Source organism: Arctopsyche grandis, chromosome 2, assembly GCF_051622035.1.
Source record: "Arctopsyche grandis isolate Sample6627 chromosome 2, ASM5162203v2, whole genome shotgun sequence".
NCBI lineage: Eukaryota > Metazoa > Arthropoda > Insecta > Trichoptera > Hydropsychidae > Arctopsyche > Arctopsyche grandis.
The window spans coordinates 33001459-33016561 of record NC_135356.1 but is presented as its reverse complement, the minus strand read 5'-3'; the positions used below and the strand labels follow the sequence as shown (position 1 = coordinate 33016561).

Genomic DNA, 15103 nt, shown 5'->3' with positions numbered 1-15103 from the left:
CCAGAAGTGGGATTTTTTCCTCTTAAAAAATTAAAAAAAAAATTTTATCACACCCCTGATCGTATCAAGCTGAAAATTTATATTTGTATTCTTTATGTACTAAAGGTTTTGGTCAGAAAGCAATTTTATTAAATAACTAAAACTTTTTTTGGACCGAATTCGTTACACATGAAGTTTAAATCCATCTCATTCGTTGTTTTGTGATAGAATGGACGTCTGCAAATAAATAAAATAAAAATACGAGAAATAAAATCATTTGTGATTGAACCGATTCAGTAAAATATTAATTTAAAACCTTTCTTGAAAACAAAAAATATACGATCTTTCGGAAAAATAAACGTTACACATCTGTTTTTGAGACAAAATAAAGTAAAGGGGACCTTTCTAACGATTCGCTCCATAGGATGAACAATCTCTAAGAATTTTACCCAAGGCATACCACTTAAAAACCAAAATATACTTGCTTTAAAATAATATTTTATTTTTATTTTATTATTTACCCAAAAGTAACATACATAAGAAATAAACGTAGCATTCACAGACCCATAGTATCTCATTAATCATTAAATTCATAATATTTTCTAAAATCACACTATTCCTTAATTTAGGGGGGCGAGTGCCTCCCTATGCCCCCCCCCCAAATTACGTCCCTGAAAAAAATGCATAATATTTTCAATTAATGTTAATCGAAAATTTGGATTTTGGGGAGGGGGCCCCTATCCTATATTTCTATATACATGGATGTGTCTAGATTAGGAATAGATTTTATATTCGGAAACTGTTTAAAATTGTGTATTTAAATCTTACTATATCGTCGAATTATAATCAAATGTTATTTTGAAAGTTTGAAGTAAATTTAAATCGCTGGTTGATGATGAATCGAAATTGTTTTAAGCAATTCAGTTTATATTATTCACGGCAATTTGTTTTTTTCCCATTTTTATTTCAGTAGGTAGTTGTTACATAGGTATTGGTATATACATAATATTGAGGTTAGAAATGGGCCCGGCAAAAGGGCCCACGCAAATGTTGAAACTTACATTTCGAGCCTAATAAAAAAAGTTAACCGATCCTTGGGCTGTTAAAGCAGGTATTAGTTGTTTGTGTATATTGTAAGAAATTTATTTTGTTGAAATACCCAAACTTTAGGTCCCAAAGTGCAATATCCTATAAATTTTTACACACGTGAAATAGTTAAAAAGTTATTTAATTTTACTGAGGGCCCATATTTTCTAACAGATAGTGGGGCCCACATGCCATCGGGCATGTTCGCTTTTATGGCCAGTCCGCCACTGTGCCTACATACATATTTTCTGAATTTCAAATGAAGGTACCATTGTGGTAAATCTTGCTCAAAGATTATATCTGAAAATCAAAATCAAGATGAAATACAACAATTGTTTAAAAAAACCACGACCAAGTTATTCAAGAGGCTTGTAATAACAAAACAAAACTGGTTTTTATTCTTTGAGAAAATTCTTATTACCACCAAAAGAATTATTGAATTTAAAAACAAAATTGTATCCATAAATCTTCCCCTCTCCCTCCCCAAATTAAATTTGTTTGTATTATTTTATGGTAATGAAATTCAAAATGCAAGTCTTTCAGTAAAAAAAACACAAATAATTCAATAAAAAGTAAATTTTCTGCCAGCTTTTTTTAGTTTTTCATAGATGGCATTAATAAATCTCACTTCAAATATGGAGAATTTTTGTTTAAATTAAACCTACCTTAAACGGAGAATACTAGTATCACAATGAATTTGTAGATGTCAGCAAAACTCGAATCATACACTGGTTCCCAACTCATGTATTATTATTATATTTTATTTAAAAACACTTACAACAAATAAGATTTGTATATTAATAAGGCATTTGATATAAATTCTGCCTCACCGCCAACATGAACAATTATGAATCTGGACCCTTTTGATATTGGCTTCCTAATGCCTTTGCTTGATGAATCGCCCCATGACATAGAAGAAAAATATGTATGTATTGTACACATACGTTTCATCGGTGTAGATGATAGGCCTTCCTTCATTTCTCTACTTTTGAATTTCTTTTATATACAAAATCCGGCAAAAGTGGGGATTCTCGACAGGGCTGACCCTCTAGGCTCGGAAGCGAGGCTCGGTCGACCCGCTCCTTCCTCTCATTGGTTGCTCTTTGCGACTACTCTAGTATTGCCGTGCCCTGAATTAACTCGAATGTTACCTGATGAAATACTCCGACATATACTGCCTGGTTCGCATATAATTTCGGACGGTTAGCAGCGTACGGATTAGTAAAGGGTAAACCTTTACTGTAATTATCCTATTTATACATTTTCTAGCATCTCGTATCCTTTAAGTACACTATTGTAAAATAAAACCTTCAAAAATTTGCCAATGAATATTAAAAATAAAGCTTCAAAGTAGCCGCTTAACAAAGCCACTATACTGGCTTTCCGAGCTGGCAGCCGAATATCCAAAAGCCACTATAGTGGCTTTCATTATTCGTTCAAGACGTTAAGAGTCATTATTTCTTAATCTTCATTTACTGACGGAGTTGTGAATACTTACAACTGGCCAAATTTTAAATCCTGCGCGTGGCGCAAAAAACTCAGCGCAAAATCAGTTTTTTCAATAAGTTTTAAATGCGTTTTCGAAAATAATTAATAGAGGTAGGACCGGAAGCGCGCCGTCTATTGTTCCAATATTGTAAATGCTTTTTAAAAAAGGTTCGGCAAACCTTTAACAATGCATTTACAACATGTGAACAATGGACAACGCGCTCTGGGCCCGCTCTTTAATAATTACTGTATTGAAATTGTCGGCCATATCTACATGATAATTTCATAAATGCGAATAAATTTATTTGATACTCTTTGTGCCTTGAAATATAACGCAAGCAGGATTTCTCAACTAAGGCCACAAAAAATTATTTTTAAGCAGGGTTTCTAAACCGGGCAGCAATTTTTTTTTCAAATAGATTTTTTTAGCAATCCAAACTTTTACGTATTCAGGGCTTCTGAACTAAGGTTCGCAAATCATCATTATGAAACTTTGCTCATTGATCATTGCAGCATAATAAGAAAATTCTGCTGCGCATAAATAGGATGTAGAAAACGGAAGTAAGACAAAAATAGCTTGTTTTCCATATTGGGGTTGTCTTTGACAAACCCGCTCAGAAATCATTTAATGGCTTTAAAATTCATCTACTTTAAAATTTAAGTCATTCATCTAAGCCAGGAAAACAATCAAAATTATTAGATTCAACTGATGAAATTCAAAATTGAATTTTATCTCTTGTATTAAAAATTGTATTACCTTCACCTTATATTGTAATACTTTTTCCACAATTTTTATTCCCGTGTCCAATTTCTAGGCGCGTATTTTTGACCAATAAATCATATATATTGTGTAAAACATCAATATCTTTATTACTCATTTGTTTTTTTTTTGTTTTTTTTTCGCGTTCGATTCATTAGGATATCTTTGTGGAATACAATAAATTTCCGCTAGATACTATTACTATTTAACAAATAGTTGAAAAAACAAGAATTTTTTGGTTGAGGTGTACCCCATATCGATACGGGAGGGCTAAATATGTTACAGCCTATAAAACCATAGCAAAATTTTCGTGGAACACCTATTCAGGTCCCGTGGAACATATGTAGTTGGGAAACATAATGGGAAACCCTGATCTAGTAAAATTAGCGATTTCGAAAGAAATCGTAATGATGAATGTCAAATGCATATTGAAAAAGAAAAGATTAGTGTTTAGTTTGTGTTTTAAATGTAAATTTTTCTTCAAAGAATTCGAATGTACAATTCGCATTAAAATTTAGTTCGCCATCTTCGGCATATAGATTTTATCGGTATCCGTCACGAGCCCGAATGTGAAACGCCCGAAAACGCAAATGTCGGAAGGCAAAGATCGATAATCGAAAGATCTTAAGTCGAAAGATCAAAAAAAGGGTGCATGATAAACGGTACATACTCACGTACTTAAATCAATGGCCGATAAATACTTCAATACATACATACGTATACGCGTACATTTTAGATATGAATAGCAGATGCCGTGAAGACGGGCTTGCGAACCTTGGTCTAGAATCCGTTCATACGTAAGATTTTACTTTTTTTAAGTAATATTTTTTGCGGAACTCAGTTGAGAAACCCTGTAAAAGTTTGGATTGCTAAAAAACTATTTGAAAAATAAAATTGCTGCCCGGTTTAGAAACCCTGCTTAAAAATAAATTTTTGTGGCCTTAGTTGAGAAACCCTGCTTGCGTTATATTTCAAGGCTCAAAGAGTATCAAATAAATTTATTCTCATTTATGAAATTATCATGTAGGCCGACAATTTCAATACAGTAATTGTTTTCGAAAACGCATTTAAAACTCATTGAAACAATTGATTTTGCGCTGAATTGTCGTTGCGCTGAATAGTCCATGCGCTGAATAGTCGTTGCGCTGTGAGTTGTCTGCGCCGAAAGGTCGGCGCTAAGTTGGTTTGCGCCGATTTGTCGTGCCACATTTGGCACGCATACAAATTAAAGTTTCGTCGTCCCTGAACTAATGCGTTATGTGAGATTGAAAATGATTGACATCTATCGGCATTCCTTTACTGTACAATAAAGTAGAAATCAGCTTTACCGACTATCACTTCCAATTATGTCATCTAGAGGTACTTATTATAAGTTGCATTTAACATTTCAAGAAACCGAAATAGTTTATTTTTCGTGTGATAAATATTTGAAACTATCGCACTCAAATAATTCGGAAACGACACTAAAAATAAAGTAAAAATTCGGGTGTGACCAACCCATGACTTTATCTATGTATTTGAGGAATATAAGAAAGTCACAAAACAAAATTCTATATTCAACCGTACACACACATTCACACATACTGGCAGCATTACGAAATACTAATAGCTAAGATACAAATTGAGCGCAAATGTATGGAAACTTGCACAAGACAAAAGTTCTACTTCCGGTTGGCGGATTTTGGTCAAATTTTTACCGCGGTGAATTAAGATTATTAAACTGTGATTTGACATACAAACTGTCAAAGTGAAATTAACGCAAAAGCGATTGCCAACCTTCTCTAGAGGCTAGAGAGCGTCAGATGAGCTGATTCTGATGAGTAGAGGTAGGACCGGAAGCGTGCGGTCTATTGTTCGATTGTTGTAAATGCTTTGTAAAAAAGGTTCGGCAAACCTTTAACAATGCATTTACACCATTTGAACAATGGACGGCCCCCTCAGGGTCCGGGCTTTACTGATGAGATGTCCGCGAACTCCTCGCGAAGACCACAACCAACGGCCATGGCCACGGCCACGAGGGCTTTTGGCTCGAACATATGTCTAGTCGATAATAATAAAAATTTCGTGAACAAAAAGTATTTGCGAATATTTTTGTTTGTGTGACCAATTTTTAATTTTTGGGTGTGACCAGTTTTCTCGTCACCAGTTTTCTTGTGACCAGTTTTAGCGTGTGACCAGTTTTATCGTGACCAGTTTTAGCGTGACGGATGATCACGAGCGACCGGTTGTCCCGTGACCGGTTCACATTTGACTAGTAGTCCGTTTACCGTTCAAAAAATCCCCAAAATACACAGACACACATTTTTTCTAGATCATGAAAACGTGATCAGTAATCGATTCTGAGTTCGAATCAGTCAAAATCTCGAGTTCGAATTTTCGCATGATCACAAAACTTCATCTATTGTTACTACATACATACATACATAGTTAAAGTAAAAATCAAAAATCGGAAATTAATGAGAAACGGGAAAATCAGACTAATCCATGCACATATTAATAATTGTACATTAAAAAACATGAATTTTAAATCCTTCGCGTGCTAGCTAATTTTTTATAATTTAGGTTCGTTGTCCCTGAACTTAATGCATTATGTGAAAAGATTGACATCCATCGGCATTCGTTTGCAGTACGATAAAGTAGAAATCAGCTTTACCGACTGTCACTTCTAATAATGCCATCTAGCGGTACTTAACATTTTACATTTCATTTAACATTTCAAGAAAGTGAAATAATTTATTTTTCGTGTAATAAATTTGAAACCGAGTATGATTAATTATCATTCTCAAATAATTCTGAAACGTAAATAAAAAAAAAATGATAAACAGGAGAGGGAAGAAATAAAATAAAAAATGAGAAATTATTGAGAAACGGGAAAATCAGACTAATCCATGCACATATTAATGAATGTACATTAAAAAACATGATTTATTTTTAGAGTCGCTAAATGAAATTTTAGAATGGCACTAATAGGTATGCTCATCGATTGTGGTGTTAGCGTCAATTCAATTGTCATTTGACAGATGTCATCGTTCACATAACCTCAAAATGTCATTCGGAAATAGGTAATTAGCACTTCTTTTGATTCAATTCATATCATTTTCTTGCACGCAACAATCTAAAACCACTTCGCAATATATTTGAATCTTTGAAAAGATAAAAAATTGAAGTTTCGATACAATTCTAAAATACTTAAGTATTTGTATGCTTTTTAGATCTCTTACTTTTCAATCAAACTTCTATCTATGTATATCCGTGTATACAACTTTTTTAATAACTACAGGAATTCCTGTACAGAGATTTCATACAAATTCAAATTGAATTTGTATAATTTTTTGTAAAGGAGAAAAATAACCATTCAGGCACAATTTTAGAGCATTGTGACGATTATGTGTCGTTAGTTTTAATTAGATGTATTTTTATATTTCAGTGAAGTTTATGATGTAGTAATTGATGGCGGACCGGCTGGTCTCACCAAGCTTTATGAAAATGGGTAGGAAGCTTTGCCGTTGGAGGCCGGCAATCCGATAGACGACCGAGCAAACAGCTTGCCACTCGGAGACGCTATTACAGATCTCGGAGCTGAATGGTTATTATAAATTGTTATTTATATTGATATGCATTTATTTACTTTACAATATAGTCTTTATTGTCAAATGGCTAGGTGTCACGGTGAAGAAAATAATGTCATATTTGAAGTGGTCAATGATAATAACCATGTAGAGACTTCCGGGATGGCCGGATTGAACGATGTTTCCACTGGGAGTTAATTATTCAATGAAATATCGGAAAACATGAGCTTATTGTGTTGTGATATGGCCAGGGTTGCCAGACGTCCCCATTTTAGCGGGACTGTCCTGAGTTCAACAGACAAATCCCGAGTCCCGCACTGCCTCTGAAAATCCTGACTTCTCAAAATTTGCATATGTACAAAAATGTACGTAAATAGAAATGGTTTGCTTCAAAAGTAATAAAGTCTTGTCCTTAAACCAAACATGAAAATCGAATTTTCTTCAATTGTAGAATTATTTAATATTATTTGAAATGTTGACCTTCTATACATAGGTGTCTGTTTATTAAACAAATTCTTACTGAAGCAAACGAAAAAAAAAATGTATGAGAAATGGATTATATTTTTTAAAGATCTTTCCGCTTGCAATAATTTGTATAAAATTGTGGCCCACATTCTCTCAATTCTACATTCCATTTTTTTGATCGTTCGAAATAGTGAATGTCCCGATCTGTGATTTTGGTAATCTCCCAACCGTGGATATAGCGTATGAGGAATTGGAAAGAATAGCTACTAATTCCGAATCACTCACAATTTTTGTTAAAAATCCATTCCAGCTTCGAAAAAATCTATAGTTGAGATAAGTTTTAGATTGATGTTCCGCGGGGGAACCCGTTCATATGTACATACATATATGAAGAATTCATACGCTTAATGAATTAAATCTGCCACTGCGTACGAATATTCTGAAATAGTACAATATAATGCTGTTACATATATGTTCATAAATGATTTATATTATTTCTATTGAATTCATTAATATATGCGTTGTAAGGAGTTAAAAAATCAGACCATTTGATTAAATCTGTTGAACATAAAATAAATTAAATTAATTATTTATTATAAATTAAATTAAAGATTGCCAATGAAATTGTGTCTCATCAATGAGTAATCGTTTTGTGAATGTCAATTTTCAGATACAAAGACCCGTTGAATGCTGAAAATTATGTCGGCGTGCGGAGACCAATCATGGATCAGACGCTGGAATGGTTTCACGAATGGGAAATTTCGCTCGAAGCATCCGATACTTGGCTCGACACAGCCGTCAGTACTTACTTGGAGTATTGGTTGTGTTAGGGTGATCATCTCCTCCACTGGATATTAAACTGTGCTCGATAAATAGTATTTATGGTGGTAAAAATCGCAATATTCATATTCTAAATAATTTTATTACGTTATCTTTAAGTGCATATAACTTTTTTATTATAAATATTGCAGTTTTCTGGATGTTTGTAGACTTCAACTCTCAAATATCCCCAAAGGAAGAAATTATAGAGCAAGTACAGGTTACCGGATGTAACGAGATCGTATTGTGAAGAAAATTTTAATAATCTCCTCATCGTTTAAATAGTGGATCCTTTCTATCCAAACCACGTACGTATCTGAATTATAAATTTAAGAGATTTTCAGTCCCGGAAAGTTCCATGGCATCTATAGATTTGTACCAATCGGAAGTTACTGTAGCTTCTTCGCATCCCTCATCGAAAAAGTACCAACAACAAACAACAAAATCTGCACCAGCTTATTAAATAACTTTCACAGAGGTTTCTTTAAACTCTTCAAGAATGCACCGATGCACACAGAGACCTAATACCCCATTTCTTATTACCCCAGTGGTACCCTTTGCCTTCTTTTACCTTTGCTTCAATATGCATTCAGGTGGGGCCGATCAACGATTGACGCTGTCAACCGTGTCGTCGGAACAGTACGATCGGCATGGGAAGGATCTGTGAAGCGGAGCAAGCATGTCGCTTTCTTTGGTGGCGCTGGACATCCGAAATGCTTTCAACTCGGCTCGATGGGATAATATCCTAAGAGCCGTGGGGGAGGACCATCGGGTGCCCCGCTACCTGACGTGACTGCTGGAGAGCTACTTTGAAAACCAACAACTGGAGTATCAGTGCGGCACTACCAGCGATCTCTCCTCGCGGCGACTCTCGTCGGGCGTCCCGCAGGGCTCTGTCCTCGGAACTGTCCTGTGGAACGCTATGTATGACGGGCTACTGAGGGTGGAGCTCCCGGAGGGTGCCAGCGCCGTTGCTTTTGCGGACGATGTCGCAATCATGGTGGTTGCGAAATCCCTCAGAAGCGTGGAGATCTGCGGCAATGACGCGCTCTATCGGGTGAGGACATGGCTAAATCGCGCTGGGCTGGAACTAGTAGACCAGAAGACGGAGGCAGTGTTCTGTCTCCAGTGTGAGCGCATTGCGCAAGCCCAGCTGCTGCCTGGTAATGTTCTCTTTCAGTTGCTGCTGTCCGGCAGCAACTGAAAGAGAGAGGGGTTTTTAGTGAGTAAGAATCTCACACTCCCCCTGGCATTCGGGCCGGGGGGGCCTATGAAAAAAGTGGTACCCTTTGCCTCCAACTGTTCACAGATTCTTAATTCATGGCCTGGAAATCATTGAACATGCTTTAGTGCCCATAAGCCAGCTGAGTGAAGAGGCACAAGAAGTGAGAAAAAAATAATTCAAAAGATATAGAAAATTTTTAATAAAGTGTCACATGAGAAATGGAATGAAGACGTTTTAAATTTACTTTTAATAACACCAGCATGAGAAAAGTATCCACAAAAGAGACTACAAAGTTTGAAAAAGAGGTTTTCTAATTACACTGTTCGACAAATGACGACTTTTTTTTTGGTTCAGAGACGAGATTTTGCCCAGTGAACACGAATCTGGTAATAAAAAGTGTTGATTGGTTCGAGATTCGGAGATATATGTGTTTTTTATGTACTCGTATGGGAATTTTCGCCTCGCGTGCCACTTTTCGATGGGGTTCATGGAGAAGAAACGAAGTTTGCGTCGCATTTTCTCCTCGAAATGGGGGTCCGGGGATGCGTCCCTCCTCTTCGATGTCGGAGGGCGCAGACTCCTCGCGGGAGCTCACCGGCTCCATTTCGAACGCGAGTAAAACCACTACAAAAGATGACTAGAACAATGACAGCTGTCTCGACCTTACCAGCTGACAGCTGTCACTCGCTAGTGCGATTTTCAGTCAATTTCAATTCATGCCCTTCGAAATATTATGTGGCTATTTTTGTTGGTAAACGGACTACTAGTCAAATGTGAACCGGTCGCTCTAGATCGGTCACACGTGATCACCCGTCACCCTAAAACTGGTCACGAGAAAACAGGTCACACCCGAAAATTGGTCACAAAAAAACTGGTCACACACACAAATAAAAAAATGGTCGAATTTTTGGGTGTGACCAATTTTCGGGTGTGACCAATTTTCGGGTGTGACTAGTTTTCTCGTGACCAGTTTTAGTGCGACGGGTGATCACGTGTGACCGATCTAGAGTGACCGGTTCACATTTGACTAGTAATCACTAGAGGTAGGATAGTCACAGTGCTATCCATTGTTCCATTTTTGTAAATCCTTTGTAAAAAAAGGTTCGGCAAACCTTTAACAATGCATTTACAATCTTTGAACAATACGCGGCACCTTTTGGGTCCGGTGACTAGTAATCACCGAACCATTTTTGTTAGACGAAACACTATAGCGTTGTGCACAAAAAATGGTTCACTATTGTCAACTATCTTTTTGCCCTCTTGCTTTGTAGGGTATGTACATATGTATACATTTTTTGAAAAAATATAAATATAAAATTATATATGAATGCATAAGCTAAAAACCAATCAATTTTATTTTTTAGTTTATGCAATGATATTGCAAGCCACCGAATGGATGATAACACCTGTAACCCACTTGAATGACTTTTCCGGGAGGTTAATGAATTTTGGTATGTAAAAAGTAATAAATTTTGAACCTGTAATGGAAAAAATAATTTTAAAATTATATGATTACCTCTTTAACCCTTAAATTAATTCCTGAAAGTCTGGCCAGTCAACCGGTTAATGAAGTATTTACATTCAAATGACCAAAAAATGTAGTATTTCTACTAGCCGTTGACCACTTGTTCTAAACCAAGATAAGCATAAGTTAATTAAAAAATAAAAATCTTGAAAAATGACTATTCCCTCAATGATGGTACTCATGGTGAACGGATTATTGCGCAAATTGCGACCGCGCGCACAACAATCGTTGCCACAAAAATCGCGAATACGGAATATCTGGCACTCGAGTTCTCGTTATTACAATATTTGGCGTGGAGTTCTTTCGATTGATGGAGTTTTTGGGTGCCAGATGTTCCGTAATCGAGATTTTAATAATTAATAATCACAGAACCGGTATTCATATGTTGCCGATTGGCGTTAATGTAGTGGATAACGACAATAACTAGAGTTTCCTTTACCACAAACTAGCGATGAATTATACAAAACCCAATCATATTACTCATTATTACGGTAAATAGATTATTTCGCACATTGCTATCGCGCACACGACAATCATTGTCACGAAAATTGTGAACACGGAATATCTGGCACTCGAACTCTCTTTAGTGCGATGGATAGAATTTTTGGGTGCCTGATAATCACCGAACCCATTTTTACATTAGTTTGTTAATGGAACTAAAATCACTCGCAATCCATAATTAGATTTTCAAATGTTTCACTTTCACTTAAAATTGTAAGACAACGGTCAGCGAATGTGTAGCGTCTTTTGGCAATAAGCTAATGTACTAAGTCGGAATAAAATATTTGCACCCCCTTTTTTATGTTATGAAACAAAGATATTGCTAAGTATGTCCTAATCACAGTGAATGTACCATTTATTTCTTCGGTTTCTAATTTGATTCCCTATCAATGGCATATTTATTTTGCTAGAGCCCCTCAGGCACGGCGTTACAAATTTCTGAGATCCTTATTTATTTTACATATGTAGATATATACCAGGAAGGCTTGACAGGAAGACCCCAATGTGCCTTCCTAGACAATTAATAATAAACAATGCAGTATTTTTATTACACAAATCACTGTATTTCGAGAAGCTGAAGAACACGAAATTAACAATTTATTAATTTATTAATAAATTAATCCATTTATGGATAGACATCTATGGATACTTGTACATATTTTTTTACAAGTTGTACATATATTAAATATACAGAAGATGATTTTTTTTTGCCAATTTTGAGGAACCGTTTCAACAATGATTAGATAAAATTGGCAAATTCTGACAAGAAACAATCGACTTGGAGTCACAAATATCCAAATTCGATCCTGGGCTAATATATTAAAGATTAGCACAGGATCGAACCCAATCAGTGGCGTAGCGTGAATTCCCGGTGCCCCCCCGCAATATATTTTACGGCGCCACACCTCCCCCCCACCCCCTCCCCCATATATTAATATTAGAAAAATAACTTTCCAAATTAGTATTTATACTTTTTTACGTATCGATATGTGTACCTATATATCAAAGTGCATTAAAGTTTAATCTGGACGACCAACAAGCAGTGCACAATCTGTTTAAAGTCTCCGTCACGGGCCCGAATGTGAAACGTCCGAAAACGCAAACATCGGAAGGCAAAGATCGAAAATCAAAAGATCAAAAAAAAGGGTGCATGGTAAACGGTACATACTCACTTAATTTGCGCGAGCAGGATACAACAGGAACAAGAGAAACGGGCTTTTCCTCCCATATTGATGTGCGCGCGCAGAATACGGGAGGAAAATCCTGTTCCTCTTGTTCCTGTTGTACCCTGCTCGCGCAAATTAAGTGAGTATGTACCGTTTACCATGCACCCTTTTTTATCTTTCGACTTAAGATCAGACCCAAAAAATATAAACAAGAATAAGAGAATTCTCAGCTAATAGGTTGAAGTGGCACTGACGTTCAAAAGATGGAAAAAAGACGGTAGTCTTCTAGCCCTATTGGCATAGATCAATTACACAATGAGGATAAATTCAAAATATGTTAATGTATGTACATACACATATAGTACAGATAGGCTGAAAAATAAGAGAAGTTTTTAAAAAAATTACGGAACAAATGAAAAAATCCGTGAAAAAGGCGCGCTTCGTGGCGCCCCCCCTGCATTGCGGGGTCTGCGGGCGCGGTAGTTATGCCACTGAACCCAATATTCTCTTGGTGCTAAACATAAACGCAATCAGTGAGCCATACTGATGGGTACCTCAGATAAATACATACTAGAATAAGAGAAAACAAAAAAATGAGGTTAGTAACGTTAATAATTGCGTTACGCTTACGAGGGTATAGTTATGAGATTTTAAAATCATTTTACAAAAGTAAAAAATGCAGGTTATCTTGAAAACTGTAAGGCTTTGTATTATGGGGTGACGCGAAAATTGGTCCACTGCCAAAATGTACACGCGACAATTGGTTCATTACCAATTATGTATTATGGTAAGTGTAATGACCTCTAAAAGCACCCTGTATAAAAATGAAGAAGCTTCTCTTTCTCCTCAGCTCCATAAAACATGATAAAGCTCCTCAGAACAATTAATGAAAAATTGAAAATCGTCTAATTTGTAACAAATCTCTTCTATGAAGACCACGAGATGGTGTAAGCTTGAATATTCAATTCAGACTGATTTGATTCAAATATTTTCAACCATCATTCGCATACTTTCTGTCGGATACCGAATGAAGGCGAAAGCCTTCTACGATATTTTAAGAAAACATTATTTGCACATGGAGCTCAAGGCTGCTGATATTTCTGATATAAATATGGTGTATTCCAATATATTCCAGTTCCAGTGTATATTCCAATATGGAGCAGTGACATCGCATGGGGGAAGTTGCAGACCGCACCAGGGTGTCACCATCCTGGGGGGAGGGGGGTGACACCAAATGAAGAATATAATTTGGGTAATTGGACTATTCGTCACATTGGGGTGGTTACAAAGACAATTTTTGCCATGAAAATCGCGAATACACAATATTTAGCACTGAAGTTCTCGTTACTATGATAGTTATCGTTAGTATTGTTCAGACTATGTCTGATGATCGGCTTTCGTGGCCTTACGACCCACGATTTGGCCGATATATTTTTGTGCTGGCCACCCTGAGACAGCGGTTGGCACACAAACTGACAGTTGTCAATAGCGGTTTGGCGCGTAAACACCCCGGTGTTTACGGGGCCCACCTCGCCACCGAAATCACCAGCTAGAGGCTGGTGAGGGTTGTGACGATACTTGGAGACCAGCTCCAGTATCCGTCCGGTGTGCACCAGAGGAAGCTTGGTCTGCCTTCGTCCAGAAGGCAGACAACTGAGCTACGCGTGGCTAACCTCAAAAGGCACGTGTGGTTACTTTGTTACTCCCCCCCCCTCCTGTCCCCCCTGCTTGATCTCTGTATATATATATATATATATATATATATATATATATATATATATATATATAAAATACAGTCACCATACAAACAGAATTACAACCTGTTTTCATTATTATACAATTTCCTCCCTTTTTCCACATCACGCATCCCACGCACATTACGAAGGAGAAAGGGACATAGCAGAGCAGCCGACATCAGCAGAGACCAGACCACCGACGACGAAGGAAGGCACCTTGAGGAAACCAGCCCCGCCCAAGCTTACCACTAGCTATCTCACAAAACCGACTTCCGGGGTGCTCTCGAGTTGAACATCCCTGGAGTCTGTACATTTTGGTCCTTCGATTCCGTATGTCTTCAGAGCTGGTCTTCCAACGTCGTCGAATCCAGGTTGGTCGTAATTAGCATTTTTCTGTTGTTGTTGCTATTTTTTTTGGTCGTCAACGTCCATTTTGTTTTTTCCCGCGTCCATTTTTTCCTTTGTTTGATTTCGTCGCATTTCAATAATGGCGTCTTTGAGTACGCTTAAAAATACGCGGAAAAGCATTCGCGCTCGGTTAACGAGAAACGCGAATCAATTGGGGGACGATCTGAGCATCTTCGAGCTCAGAATCAGGCTCGAAACAATCAGACCATTACTGTCTGAATTCGAAGCGATCCAAGCTCAGATAAACGAGCTGGACCAAGAAGAGGCGCAGGCCTCCGAATCCGTCGTGGACCTATTTGATAGGGAGCATATGGCCTTCATATGCCTTCGTGCGATGCACCGAAGCAATCAATTTGCGTGAGCCGCAATTGAGCGC

At 37.0% G+C, this 15103-nt stretch overlaps 1 long non-coding RNA gene across 1 annotated transcript in view; it reads left to right on the top strand.

The window, feature by feature from the left end:
* The window catches only part of LOC143921219 (uncharacterized), a 542666-nt gene that overhangs the window by 105273 nt on the left and 422290 nt on the right, over positions 1-15103 (top strand). The window lies entirely within an intron of this gene.